Here is a 15,150-nt window from a genome sequence, read left to right on the forward strand (position 1 = left end):
ATTTAAAGACCAAGGGCGTGGCCCAGCCCTCAGCCAGCATGACAACCTGGTTAACCCTATCCCGACTGGAACAGAATACCCAACAGGGTATTACCGCTGTCTGCCGGACACCCTGGTGTGAACAGTGTCCGACATGACAGTACCCCGCCTTCTACGAGGGACCTCCGGAACCTCACCATGTCGAGGACCTGGCTTGTCCGGATGGCGACGATGGAACATAGTAACCAGTCGATCAGCATGAATGTCAGAGGCCGGCACCCATGTCCTCTCCTCAGGACCATAGCCACGCCAGTGGACCAGGTACTGTAGAGTGCGACGCACAACCCTAGAGTCCACCACTTTGGACACCTCAAATTCCAACGCGCCATCCACCAAGACGGGAGGTGGTGGCCCGGAGGAACCATCCACCAAACCCACGACCTTCTTTAGCAATGCTTTGTGAAATACATTATGAATCTTATACACAGCCGGCAACTCCAAACGAAATGCCACGGGGTTGATCACTGCGGAGATTCTAAATGGGCCAATGAACCTGGGACCCAACTTAAGTGACGGTATCTTGAGCTTAATGTTCCTAGTAGATAACCACACCCAATCACCGACACACAGGTCCAGACCTGGCACACGTCTGCAGTCAGCCACCCGTTTGTACCTGGAACCCACCTTCAACAAGCGCTGCTTGACTCTCCTCCAAACAGACGACAATTGAGCTCCCAACTGGTCCTCCTCAGGGACGCCAACTGAGCACCCCTGACGCAAGGTGCAAAATTGAGGATGTTGACCATACACACAAAAAAAAGGAGATTCCCCAGACGATTCCTGGCAATGGTTGTTTATTGCGAATTCTGCCAGAGGAAGAAACGCTGACCACTCTTCCTGATTGTCGGAAATAAAGCAGCGCAAGTATTGCTCCAGGTTTTGGTTCATCCGCTCAGTCTGTCCATTCGACTGAGGGTGGAAAGCCGATGAATGAGATAATTTGATTCCAAGGCGAGAACAAAAAGCTCTCCAAAACTTTGCCACAAACTGCGTACCTCGATCAGACACAATGTCAGACGGGACACCATGAAGTCTGACCACCTCGCGAATAAATATCTGAGCAAGAGTCTTAGCATTGGGCAAAGACGGTAAAGCAACGAAATGTGACATTTTGGAGAACCTATCAACAATTACCAAAATAACCGAGTTCCCTGCCGAGGCGGGCAAGTCAGTAATAAAATCCATGGAAATCTCAGTCCATGGTTTACTGGGCACCTCGAGAGGCTGCAAGCTACCAGCGGGACGGGAACGAGGAGTCTTGGCCCGTGCGCACGTGGTACAGGCAGCCACATATGAGGCCACATCCTGCCGGATTTTAGGCCACCAAAAACGACGCGATACCAGTTCTAGAGTGCTCTTAACCCCTGGATGACCTGCCAGTACCGTGTCGTGATGTTCGCCCAACACTCTAGAGCGTAGATGTAGCGGCACAAAGGATTTATTAGCAGGCAACCCCGGCGGTACCACCTCCTGAGCCTCCGCAATCTCTGCCTCAATCTCTGTCGTGATGGCAGATACCACCACACCCTTTTGGAGAATAGGCACCGGCTCTTCACATAACTCTCCCCCAGGAAAACACCTGGATAAAGCGTCTGCCTTAACATTTTTTGACCCAGGTCGATAGGTAACAATGAAGTTGAACCGGGTGAAGAATAATGCCCAGCGAGCCTGTCTGGAGGACAGGCGCTTAGCAGATTCTAAATAAAGCAAATTCTTATGGTCGGTTATCACAGTAATCTGATGAACAGCCCCCTCCAAGAAGTGTCGCCACTCCTCAAATGCCAATTTGATGGCCAATAATTCCCTGTTGCCAATATCATAATTACGCTCCGCAGGCGACAGCTTCTTGGAGAAGAAGGCACACGGATGCAACTTGGCCCAAGAAGGGCCCTGAGACAGTACAGCCCCCACTCCAACCTCCGACGCATCCACCTCCACGACAAACGGTAAGGAGACATCGGGCTGCACCAGAATGGGTGCTGAGGCAAAACTATTCTTGAGGAATTCAAACGCCTGTACCGCAGGCTCAGACCAGTCAGAAAAGTCGGTACCCTTCTTAGTCATGTCAGTCAGTGGTTTGGCAATCATAGAGAAGTTCTTAATAAATTTCCTATAATAATTGGAGAAGCCAAGAAATCGCTGAAGCGCCTTAAGATTATCAGGCCGATCCCAATGTAGTACCGCCTGCACCTTTGCGGTGTCCATCTTAAAACCTGAGGCGGAGATTATATAACCCAACAACGGTAGCTCCTGTACGAAAAACACACATTTTTCAAGCTTGACATAGAGCCTGTTCTCTCTGAGCAACTGCAGAACCTGTCTAACATGCTCTATATGTGTATCATGGTCGCGAGAGAAAATGACGATGTAGTCAAGATAAATTATAACGAACCTCCCCAACAGCTGAGAGAAGACATCATTAATGAAGTGTTGAAAGACCGCCGGTGCCATAGTCAACCCAAACGGCATTACCAAACTCTCAAAGTGACCCTCAGGGGTATTGAACGCCGTCTTCCACTCATCCCCCTGACGGACTCTTATAAGATTGTACGCCCCCTGAGGTCCAGTTTGGAGAACCACCTGGCACCAACCACTTGGTTGAATAAATCGGGTATAAGTGGCATAGGGTAAGGATCACGGACCGTAATCTGGTTGAGTTCTCTGAAATCCAGACACGGGCGTAAACCGCCATCCTTCTTTTTAACAAAGAAGAAACCAGCAGCCAGAGGAGAAGAGGAAGGTCTAATATGACCCTTGCTCAGGCTATCCACAATGTATTCCTTGAGAGCTAGCCTCTCGGGACCTGAGATATTAAACATTCTAGCTTTAGGTAACTTGGCCCCTGGTTTCAACCTAATAGCACAGTCATAGGGGCGATGCGGTGGTAGTTCTGAACAACCCTTCTCAGAAAATACATCCGCATAGTCCAGCAACGGCTCCGGGATACTGGGGGTCAAAGCGGAAATACATGTAGCCAGGCACTTCTCCTGACACTCCCTGCTCCACTGAATTATGTCCTGGTTCTTCCAGTCAATAACAGGATTATGCATTGACAACCATGGAAAGCCCAGAACCATCTGAGCCGGTAAGTTACTAAGCACCTTACAAGTTACCCACTCTGAGTGTAATACTCCAATGTGGAGTTGTATAGCCAACACACACTCTGTGATCTCCCCTTGAGACAACGGGGAAGCATTGATGGTAACCACCCGGATGGGGTTCGGCAATTTCTCCACCGGAAATCCCGCTGTATGCGCGAACTTCTCATCAATGAGATTGGCAGCTGAGCCACTATCAACAAACACTGTAATAGAGAGCATTTGCCCCCCAAGTGCTACCCTAGCAGGGAGCATACACTGGGAAACCATGACAGAGGATACACAAAGGCTCAGACTAGACTCCTCCAAACCCTCTGAGCCTATCAGTTTTCCGCCGGTGCGCCCTTCTTAGGTACCAGGGGGCAAGCGTTAATAAAATGTCCTCCTTTGCCACAAAAAAAACAGAGCCCCTGCCTTCTGTGCCAAGGACGTTTAGGCTTGTTACTCGGTGACTGTGCTATATCAGCGATCTGCATGGGTTCCACGGATTCACCCGCGGCAACCTCACCGACCACTCCCCCACCTCCCGGAGGCAATGAAACCAGCGCCCCCTGACGGAGACGTCGGTCTATGCGTACTACAAGTGCCATCGCAGCCTCCAGAGAGGCGGGAGTCTCGTACATTAGGATAGTCTGTTTAACCCTTCCAGAAACCCCATGCAAAAATTGACTTCTAAGCGCAGGGTCATTCCACTGCGTGTCCACCGCCCAGCGCCGGAATTCCGTGCAGTAATCCTCAGCTGGTCGATCACCCTGTAGCAGTGAGCGTATCTTAGACTCTGCTAAGTTTAATCTATCCGGATCGTCATAGATCAAACCCAGAGCAGAGAAAAAAAAATCTACAGATTCAAATGCCGGTGAGTCAGAAGGGAGTGAAAAGGCCCAAGCCTGTGGATCACCACTCAGCAAAAAATCACCAAGCCCACGCGTTGAGCCTCATTACCTGAGGAATGTGGACGCATACGGAAATACAATTTGCATGACTCACGAAACACCGTGAACTTACCACGATCACCAGCAAATCGTTCAGGAAGGGGAAACTTGGGCTCAGCTGCCCTGGCTGCAGCCTCAGCAGGTACTGCAGGAGCTGACAGGCCTTGTTGCTGGACCGCCCCCCTAAGTTCAGTGACCTGTATGGAAAGAGCCTCCAGCTGCTTGGTTAGGGAAAGTATAGGATCCATAGTAAGTAACCCCTATATTCCCTATCTATACCTCTTTATTTTTTTTTTTTTTATTTTTTTTTTTTTCCTCTCACTTTATTATTTGGGCCGACTATAATGTCATGGTATGCCTAAGTTACTTTAGGCAAAAACCCCGGGACCCCTGCGATGTCCCTCAGACTAGGGGAACCCTGTCTGTCCCTCTACCCAGGGTTTACACTGAAGGTGTGCCTGCCTGAGCCTCCACCCTGTCCCTGTCTCCTGTCCAGCCCTAAGCTGAACCCACCACCCTCCACCCAGTGAGGGGACCAGACACCAGACCCCACAAATACGTATGGACAGGGGTAAAAGAAACACCACACAGTTAATACACAAGGGAATACAATAATGTGCAAGGGCAACCAAATATATATATAACAGATTGGAGAAAGAACCACTGAGGGATATACTGCACCAGATATCAGACACTCCAACACCACCACTGCTGACCGGTATTGCTAGCACTAGGCAAAAGCTATAGTCGGCGACGCCCATAGTCAGGATGAACTATTTAAAGACCAAAGGCATGGCCCAGCCCTCAGCCAGCATGACAACCTGGTTAACCCTATCCCGACTGGAACAGAATACCCAACAGGGTATTACCGCTGTCTGCCGGACACCCTGGTGTGAACAGTGTCCGACATGACAGCATGGTCCCCTCACCTTCCTTTCGTGGTATGCATGGTCCCCTCACCCGCCTTTTATGGTATGCATGGTCCCCTCACCCTCCTTTCATGGTATGCATGGTCCCCTCACTGTGAGGTACACCTGGGGTGGACCCGCTAGACCGTGGCAACGAACCTCCCGGGGGCGAGCTGACCAGGTGGACCACCCCCTATACAGGGAGCGTTTGGGGCAAGCCAGCGGGTAACTATTACCATGGCAGCTGGTACCCTGGGAAGTAACGACAGACAGACAGCTAGAGCCGAGTTGGGGATACAGGACTGACGGTACCGGCTGGGAACCACAGGACAGACGGGCACGGCTTAGAGACACGAAACAGGTGGGCACGGCCTGGAGACACAGGACAGGCGGGCAAGGCTGGGAGACACAGGACAGGTGGCACGGCTGGGAGACACAGGACAGGCGGGCACGGCTAGGAGACACAGGACAGGCGGGCACGGCTAGGAGACACAGGACAGGCGGGCACGGCTTGGAGACACAGGACAGGCGGGCACGGCTTGGAGACACAGGACCTAGGAGAGAGAGAGGAGAATGGAGAGGTGAACGAGCAACGGATGGACAGGACGCGACAGCGTGCATAGAGGGCGGCCAGAATCACTAGGGAAAAGCAGTGATACTCAGGCACCGCTGGCAGGAAGAGGCGGCCAGATATAGGGGCTAGTAGGAGGACTTCCGGGTCGTGACCTAAAGTGGAGGAGAAGCAGGCGCGCGTCCTCAGGAGGAGGAGGCGCGCGCGTGCCCAGGCACAGTATGTGCGCGCGCCCGCCGAGCAGGAGGGGCGGGAGCGTGCACCCGGCGCGGTCCGGAAGACCGGACGGAGGAGACCACCGGACGGAGAAGAGGAGCCGGGGAGGACCGCGGAGAAGACCGCGGCCGCCGGCGCAGAGGGGAGCAGGACACCGGAGGATGGGTAAGCTGCGGCCGGGAGGAGGCAAAGAGAGGAGTGCGCGGCAGCCGCCGCGTGACAGTACCCCCCTCCTTACGCGCCTCCCTCCGCAGTCCAGAAAAAAACTTAGCCAAGATTCGAGGGGCCTGGATGTTCTCTTGGGGCTCCCAGGACCTCTCCTCGGGACCAAAGCCCTTCCAATCAACCAAAAAAAAGGTTCTCCCCTTTTGCTTCCTCATGGCCAAAATATCTTTAACCTCAAATACATCGTCTGCGGAGACAGGCGGAGGCGAGTGAGGGGCCTTAGAAAGGAAACGATTGAAGATGACTGGTTTTAGCAAGGACACATGAAAGGCATTAGGGATACGGAGAGAGGCAGGAAGCCGTAGTTTGTAGGAGACATCATTAATACGGGACAAGACCTCAAAAGGTCCAATATAACGGGGACCCAGTTTATGGGAAGGGATCTTGAGGCGAATAAACTTGGAGGCCAGCCAAACTTTATCACCAGGGTGATATGGCGGAGCATCCAGGCGTCTTTTGTCGGCGTGTCTCTTAACTCTGTTACGTACCAACTCGAGAGCGGCCTTGGTCTCCTGCCAGATCCTGGAGAATTCCCCGGTCAGAAGGTCAGCCGCCGGTACACCCGAGGCAGGGGGAACCGGAAGAGGTACACCAGGATGTTGCCCGTAGACGACAAAGAAAGGGGACTTGCCCGAAGACTCACTGACGTGGTTATTATAGGCAAACTCAGCCCACGGGAGAAGTTCAGCCCAGTCGTTCTGGTGGACATTGGAAAAATGCCGGAGGTAGTTCACCAAGCACTGATTTGTCCGTTCGGCCTGACCGTTGGACTGGGGGTGGTAAGATGAGGAGAAGTCGAGAGTGATATCCATTGATTTGCATAGGGCTCTCCAGAAACGAGAGGTGAATTGGACTCCTCTGTCAGAAACAATATGTTGGGGCAGTCCATGAAGACGGAAGATGTGCTGAACGAAAATCTTCGCCAAGGCTGGGGCCGATGGCAAGCCGGAAAGAGGAACGAAGTGTGCCATCTTAGAAAACCTATCAACCACCACTAGGACGACAGTACAGTTGGCAGAGTGGGGCAGGTCCATAATAAAGTCCATGTGTTGCCAAGGGGACGAGGGTACTGGAAGCGGGTGTAGAAGACCAGAAGGCAGCTGCCTAGGCACCTTGATCTTGGCACAGGAGAGACAGGAGGCGACGAAATCCCGGACATCCTGGGGAACAGTCGGCCACCAGTAGTAGCGGGACACCAGGAGAAGTGTCTTCTTAAGCCCGAGATGGCCAGCCAGCTTGGAAGCATGTCCCCAGTGGAGGATTCGTCCTCGGTCCTTCTCCGGCACAAAAGTCTTGCCAGGTGGAGGTGAGAGAAGAGAAAGTGGTGCCACCGTGATGAGCCGGGATGGATCCAAAATATGCGTGGGTTCCTCTTCGACATCTGCGGGAAGGAAGGACCTGGACAAGGCGTCAGCTTTGAGGTTCTTGTTGCCTGGGCGAAAATGCAGGTCAAAATCGAATCGAGCGAAGAACAGAGGCCACCTGGCCTGGCGTGGGTTGAGTCTCTGTGCAGACCGAAGATAAGCTAGATTCTTATGGTCTGTGAAGATTGTGAAGGGATGTGCGGCGCCCTCCAATAAGTATCTCCACTCCTCTAGAGCTAACTTGATGGCCAGCAGTTCTCGGTCCCCAATGGAATAATTCCGCTCTGGGGTGGAGAAGGACTTGGAAAAGAAGCCGCACGTAACTAGCCTACCGGAGGAAGATTTTTGAGACAAAACCGCTCCAGCTCCAGTTGCTGATGCATCCACTTCGAGGACGAACGGTTTGTTGACCTCAGGACGATGGAGTACGGGAGCCGTGGCAAATGCTCGTTTCAGAGATAGGAAGGCCTCCTCTGCTTCAGGGGTCCAGACGTGCGGGTTGGCTCCTTTACGAATCAAAGATGAGATAGAGCCGGCCAATGAGGAAAAATGAGGGATGAACTGCCGATAATAATTTGCGAAGCCGAGAAATCGCTGAACGGCTTTCACCCCTTGGGGACGTGGCCAGTTGAGCACGGCAGACACCTTCACCGGATCCATACGCAGGCCGGAGTCGGAGATGATATAGCCCAGAAATGGAAGGGAGGACTGTTCAAAGGCGCACTTCTCCAATTTGGCGTACAGGCGATTCTCCTTCAATCGGAACAGTACTCGGCGGACATCTCTTCTGTGGGTGGACAGATCGGGAGAGAAGACCAGGATATCGTCAAGGTACACAACCACACTGGAGTACAGAAGGTCTTGGAAAATGTCGTTCACAAATTCTTGAAAGACTGCGGGGGCGTTGCACAACCCGAAGGGCATGACGAGGTACTCGTAGTGTCCATCCCTGGTGTTGAAGGCGGTCTTCCATTCATCTCCGGAGTGAATACGGACGAGATTATAGGCTCCACGGAGATCCAATTTAGAAAAGATTCGCGCCCCTCGTAGCCGGTCGAACAGCTCGGGGATGAGAGGTAGAGGATATCTGTTCTTGATGGTAATCTGGTTAAGACCTCGATAGTCAATACAGGGGCGGAGAGACCCGTCCTTCTTCTTGACAAAAAAGAAGCCAGCCCCAGCGGGAGAAGATGACTGTCGGATGAAGCCTTTGGCCAAATTCTCTTGTACATATTCAGACATGGCCTGGGACTCGAGTGGACTCAACGGATAGATTCGCCCCCGGGGCGGAGTCGAGCCGGGTACAAGCTCGATGGGGCAATCATATTGCCGGTGCGGTGGAAGAGCCTCTGCCTCTTTCTTATCAAAGACATCCGAAAAAGCCCAATAGGCCGAGGGCAAATCCGCAGGGCCCGAGACAGGAGACGAGCATTTGAGGGGTTGTACTGGACGAAGACATGTAGTCTGGCAAACGCAGCCCCAGCGAAGAATGTCTCCGGTCCGCCAATCCAGGACAGGTTCATGCATCCTCAACCACGGAAGACCCAGGAGCAAGGTGTGGGATAGAGACGGCAGCACGAAGAAGGCTATTCTCTCACGGTGCAGGACCCCGATCTGTAATTCCAGCTCTTCAGTGACCAGCGTAACGGTCTCGCGCAAGGGAATGCCGTCGACTGAAGCTAACTGCCGGGGAACCTCCAAGGACCTAACAGGTATCCCCAATCTCTTCACCGCCTCGAGTTGGATAAAATTACCAGCAGCCCCTGAGTCAATATAGGCTAACTCCGAGAAACGTTTGGATCCCTGGATAAACAAAACAGGAAGGGTCAAAGGTAGAGAGGTGTCGAAGGCACCTAGGGAGGCCTCTCTTACCTGTCCTAGGCGGAGGAGTTTCCCGGCCTCACAGGGCAGGAACGTAGAAGGTGGGAAGCACTGCCACAATAGAGACAAAGGCCATGAGTGAGTCTCTCCTGGCGGCGTAGCTCTGCGGGCCTGAGTCGGTCAACCTGCATAGGTTCAGGGGCTGACGCCGAGGTGGAAGGCCGAGAGCGGGGAGGACTGCGTGTCGGAGGAGAAAACCGAGTGGGTCTTCTCTCCCTGGCGACCTCGCGGGAACGCTCCTGGAAACGCAGGTCAATTCGCGTTGCCAGCGAGATGAGATCTTCCAAAGACGTAGGTGTATCCCTGCCTGCCAACTCATCTTTGATTCGGGGCGACAAGCCACGCCAAAAAGCCCCTACTAGAGCCTCATTGTTCCATCCCAGTTCAGAAGACAATGTACGGAACTGGATGGCGTACTGTCCCACAGAGAGAGCACCCTGGCGAAGGCAAAATAAGGACTCGGTGGCGGAGACCAGACGGCCGGGTTCATCAAAGACCTTACGAAATGTCTCCAAGAAGGTTGCGAGCTGGGAGACTATCGGGTCATCTCGCTCCCACAAAGGATTCACCCAAGCCAATGCCTCACCCTCTAAGTGGGAAATCATAAAGGCCACCTTGGCCCGGTCGGAGGGATACTGCAGGGATGCCAGCTCGAAGTGCAACTGGCACTGGTTAATGAACCCCCGACAGAGTTTGGGATCTCCACTATAGCGTGGGGGTTTGGCCAAGCGGGGCGAGGACTGAGAAGCTGCCGCAGGCGCAGGGACAGCGGCCGCCGTCTGTAGAGCTAGAAGGCGGTTATCTACAGAGGCTATGTAGTTCAAAATATGGGCCTGGGTGTCGCGCTGCTGAGCAAGCTCCTGCTGTAAGCCGGAGATTTGGGAGGCAATCCCCGGATCAGAGGTTTGCAGAGATGGAAGTCTGGACTCCATTGACTTGAGGAACGACATGATCCTCGCCTGATTCTCACGAAGGAACAAAAGTTCCTTTTGGGTCGGGGTACCAGCGGGATCCATGGCCTGAGTATTCTGTGAGGTACACCTGGGGTGGACCCGCTAGACCGTGGCAACGAACCTCCCGGGGGCGAGCTGACCAGGTGGACCACCCCCCTATACAGGGAGCGTTTGGGGCAAGCCCGCGGGTAACTATTACCACGGCAGCTGGTACCCTGGGAAGTAACGACAGACAGACAGCTAGAGCCAAGTTGGGGATACAGGACTGACGGTACCGGCTGGGAACCACAGGACAGACGGGCACAGCTTAGAGACACGAGACAGGTGGGCACGGCCTGGAGACACAGGACAGGCGGGCAAGGCTGGGAGACACAGGACAGGCGGCACGGCTGGGAGACACAGGACAGGCGGACACGGCTAGGAGACACAGGACAGGCGGGCACGGCTAGGAGACACAGGACAGGCGGGCACGGCTTGGAGACACAGGACAGGCGGGCACAGCTTGGAGACACAGGACCTAGGAGAGAGAGGAGAATGGAGAGGTGAACGAGCAACGGATGGACAGGACGCGACAGCGTGCATAGAGGGCGGCCAGAATCACTAGGGAAAAGCAGTGATACTCAGGCACCGCTGGCAGGAAGAGGCGGCCAGATATAGGGGCTAGTAGGAGGACTTCCGGGTCGTGACCTAAAGTGGAGGAGAAGCAGGCGCGCATCCTCAGGAGGAGGAGGAGGCGCGCGCGTGCCCAGGCACAGTATGTGCGCGCGCCCGCCGAGCAGGAGGGGCGGGAGCGTGCACCCGGCGCGGTCCGGAAGACCGGACGGAGGAGACCGCCGGACGGAGAAGAGGAGCCGGGGAGGACCGCGGAGAAGACCGCGGCCGCCGGCGCAGAGGGGAGCAGGACACCGGAGGATGGGTAAGCTGCGGCCGGGAGGAGGCAAAGAGAGGAGTGCGTGGCAGCCGCCGCGTGACACTCACCCTCCTTTCTTGGTATACATGGTCCCCTCACTCCCCTATCCTGGTATGCGTGGTCCCCTCACCCCCCTTTCATGGTATGCATGGTCCCCTCACTCCCCAATACTCGTATGCATGATCCCCTCACCCCCCAATCCTGGTATGCATGGTCCCCTCGCCCCCCTTTTGTGGTATGCATGGTCCCCTCACCCTCCTTTTGTGGCATACATGGTCCGCTCACCCCCCTTTCGTGGTATGCATGGTCCCCTCACTCCCCTTTCGTGGTATGCATGGTTCTCTTACTCCCCTTTCGTGGTATGCATGGTTCCCTTACTCCCCTTTCGTGGTATGCATGGTCCCCTTACCCTCCTTTCGTGGTATGCATGGTCCCCTCACTCCCCTATCCTGGTATGCGTGGTCCCCTCACCCCCCTTTCCTGGTATGCGTGGTCCCCTCACTCCGCTTTCATGGTATGCATGGTCCCCTCACTCCCCAATACTGGTATGCATGATCCCCTCACCCCCCAATCCTGGTATACATGGTCCCCTCACCCCCTTTTGTGGTATGCATGGTCCCCTCACCCCCCTTTTATGGTATACATGGTCTGCTCACCCTCCTTTCATGGTATGCATGGTCCCCTCACTCCCCTTTCATGGTATGCATGGTCCCCTCACCCTCCATTCGTGGTATGCATGGTCTCCTCACTCCCCTTTCATGGTATGCACGGTCCTGTCACTCCTCTTTTGTGGTCCGCATGGTCCCCTCACCCTCCTTTCGTGGTATGCATGGTCCCCTCACCCTCCTTTCGTGGTATGCATGGTCCCCTCACTCCCCTATCCTGGTGTGCATGGTCCCCTCACTCCCCTTTCGTGGTATGCATGGTCCCCTCACTCCCTTTTCATGGTATGCATGGTCCCCTTACTCCTCTTTCGTGGTATGCATGGTCCCCTCACCCTCCATTCGTGGTATGCATGGACCCCTTACTCCCCTTTCATGGTATGCATGGTCCTGTCACTCCCCTTTCATGGTATGCATGGTCCCCTCACCCCCCTATCCTGGTATGCATGGTCCTCTCACCCCCCTATCCTGGTATGCATGGTCCTCTCACCCCCCCTATCCTGGTATGCATGGTCCTCTCACCCCCCCTATCCTGGTATGCATGTTCTTCTTACCCCCCAATCCTGGTATGCATGGTCCCCTCACCCCCCTTTTGTAGCATGCATGGTCCCGTCACTCCCCTTTCGTGGTATGCATGGTCCCCTCACCCTCCTTTCGTGGCATGCATGGTCCCCTCACCCTCCTTTCGTGGTATGCATGGTCCCCTCACCCTCCTTTCGTGGTATACATGGTCCCCTCACTCCCCTATCCTGGTATGTGTGGTCCCCTCACCCCCCTTTCATTGTATGCATGGTCCCCTCACTCCCCAATACTGGTATGCATGATCCCCTCACCCCCCAATCCTGGTATGCATGGTCCCCTCGCCCCCCTTTTGTGGTATGCATGGTTCCCTCACCCTCCTTTTGTGGCATACATGGTCCGCTCACCCCCCTTTTTTGGTATGCATGGTCCCCTCACTCCCCTTTCGTGGTATGCATGGTTCCCTTACTCCCCTTTCGTGGTATGCATGGTCCCCTCACCCTCCTTTCGTGGTGTGCATGGTCCCCTCACTCCCCTATCCTGGTATGCGTGGTCCCCTCATCCCCCCCCTTTCCTGGTATGCGTGGTCCCCTCACTCCGCTTTCATGGCATGCATGGTCCCCTCACTCCCCAATACTGGTATGCATGATCCCCTCACCCCCCCAATCCTGGTATACATGGTCCCCTCACCCCCTTTTGTGGTATGCATGGTCCCCTCACCCCCCTTTTGTGGTATACATGGTCCGCTCACCCCCCTTTCATGGTATGCATGGTCCCCTCACTCCCCTTCCATGGTATGCATGGTCCCCTCACCCTCCATTCGTGGTATGCATGGTCTCCTCACTCCCCTTTCATGGTATGCATGGTCCTGTCACTCCTCTTTCGTGGTACGCATGGTCCCCTCACCCTCCTTTCGTGGTATGCATTGTCCCCTCACCCTCCTTTCGTGGTATGCATGGTCCCCTCACTCCCCTTTCGTGAAATGCATGGTTCCCTTACTCTCATTTCGTGGTATGCATGGTCCCCTCACCCTCCTTTCATGGTATGCATGGTCCCCTCACTCCCCTATCCTGGTATGCATGGTCCCCTCACTCCCCTTTCATGATATGCATGGTCCCCTCACTCCCCTTTCGTGGTATGCATGGTCCCCTCACTCCCTTTTCATGGTATGCATGGTCCCCTCACTCCCTTTTCATGGTATGCATGGTCCTGTCACTCCCCTTTCATGGTATACATGGTCCCCTCACCCTCCTTTCGTGGTATGCATGGTCCCCTCACCCTCCATTGTGGTATGCATGGTCCCCTCACCCTCCTTTCATGATATGCATGGTTCTCCTCACTCACCTTTCATGGTATGCATGGTTCCCTCACTCCCCTTTCGTGGTATGCATGGTCCCCTCACTCCCTTTTCGTGGTATGCATGGTCCCCTCACCCTCCATTCGTGGTATGCATGGTCCCGTCACTCCCCTTTCATGGTATGCATGGTCCCCATACCCTCCATTCGTGGTATGCATGGTCCCCTCACCCTCCATTCGTGGTATGCATGGTCCCCTCACCCTTTTTTTTGTGGTATGCATGGTCCCTTCACCCTCCTTTCATGGTATGCATGGTTCCCCTCACTCCCCTTTCGTGGTATGCATGGTCCCCTCACCCCCCTTTCATGGTATGCATGGTCCCCTCACTCCCTTTTTGTGGTATGCATGGTCCCCTCACCCTCCATTCGTGGTATGCATGGTCTCCTCACTCCCCTTTCATGGTATGCATGGTCCTGTCACTCCTCTTTCGTGGTACGCATGGTCCCCTCACCCTCCTTTCGTGGTATGCATGGTCCCCTCACCCTCCTTTCGTGGTATGCATGGTCCCCTCACTCCCCTTTCGTGAAATGCATGGTTCCCTTACTCTCATTTCGTGGTATGCATGGTCCCCTCACTCCCCTATCCTGGTATGCATGGTCCCCTCACTCCCCTTTCATGATATGCATGGTCCCCTCACTCCCCTTTCGTGGTATGCATGGTCCCCTCACTCCCTTTTCATGGTATGCATGGTCCCCTCACTCCCTTTTCATGGTATGCATGGTCCCCTCACTCCCCTTTCGTGGTATGCATGGTCCCCTCACCCTCCATTCATGGTATGCATGGTCCCCTTACTCCCCTTTCATGGTATGCATGGTCCTGTCACTCCCCTTTCATGGTATACATGGTCCCCTCACCCTCCTTTCGTGGTATGCATGGTCCCCTCACCCTCCATTGTGGTATGCATGGTCCCCTCACCCTCCTTTCATGATATGCATGGTTCCCCTCACTCACCTTTCATGGTATGCATGGTTCCCTCACTCCCCTTTCGTGGTATGCATGGTCCCCTCACTCCCTTTTCGTGGTATGCATGGTCCCCTCACCCTCCATTCGTGGTATGCATGGTCCCGTCACTCTCCTTTCATGGTATGCATGGTCCCCTTACCCTCCATTCGTGGTATGCATGGTCCCCTCACCCTCCATTCGTGGTATGCATGGTCCCCTCACTCCTCTTTAGTGGTATGCATGGTCCCGTCACTCCCCTTTCATGGTATGCATGGTCCCCTCACCCTCCTTTCGTGGTATGGATCGTCCCCTCACCCTCCTTTCATGGTATGCATGGTCCCCTCACCCTCCTTTCGTGGTATGCATGGTCCCCTCACCCCCCTTTTGTGGTATGCATGGTCCCCTCACCCTCCTTTCGTGGTATGCATGGTCCCCTCACTCCCCTATCCTGGTATGCATGGTCCCCTCACTCCCCTTTCATGATATGCATGGTCCCCTCACTCCCCTTTCGTGGTATGCATGGTCCCCTCACTCCCCTTTCGTGGTATGCATGGTCCCCTCACTCCCTTTTCAT

This window comes from Dendrobates tinctorius, unplaced genomic scaffold (assembly GCF_039654945.1).
Source record: "Dendrobates tinctorius isolate UK_male_01 unplaced genomic scaffold, ASM3965494v1 ptg000250l, whole genome shotgun sequence".
In the NCBI taxonomy this organism is placed as follows: domain Eukaryota; kingdom Metazoa; phylum Chordata; class Amphibia; order Anura; family Dendrobatidae; genus Dendrobates; species Dendrobates tinctorius.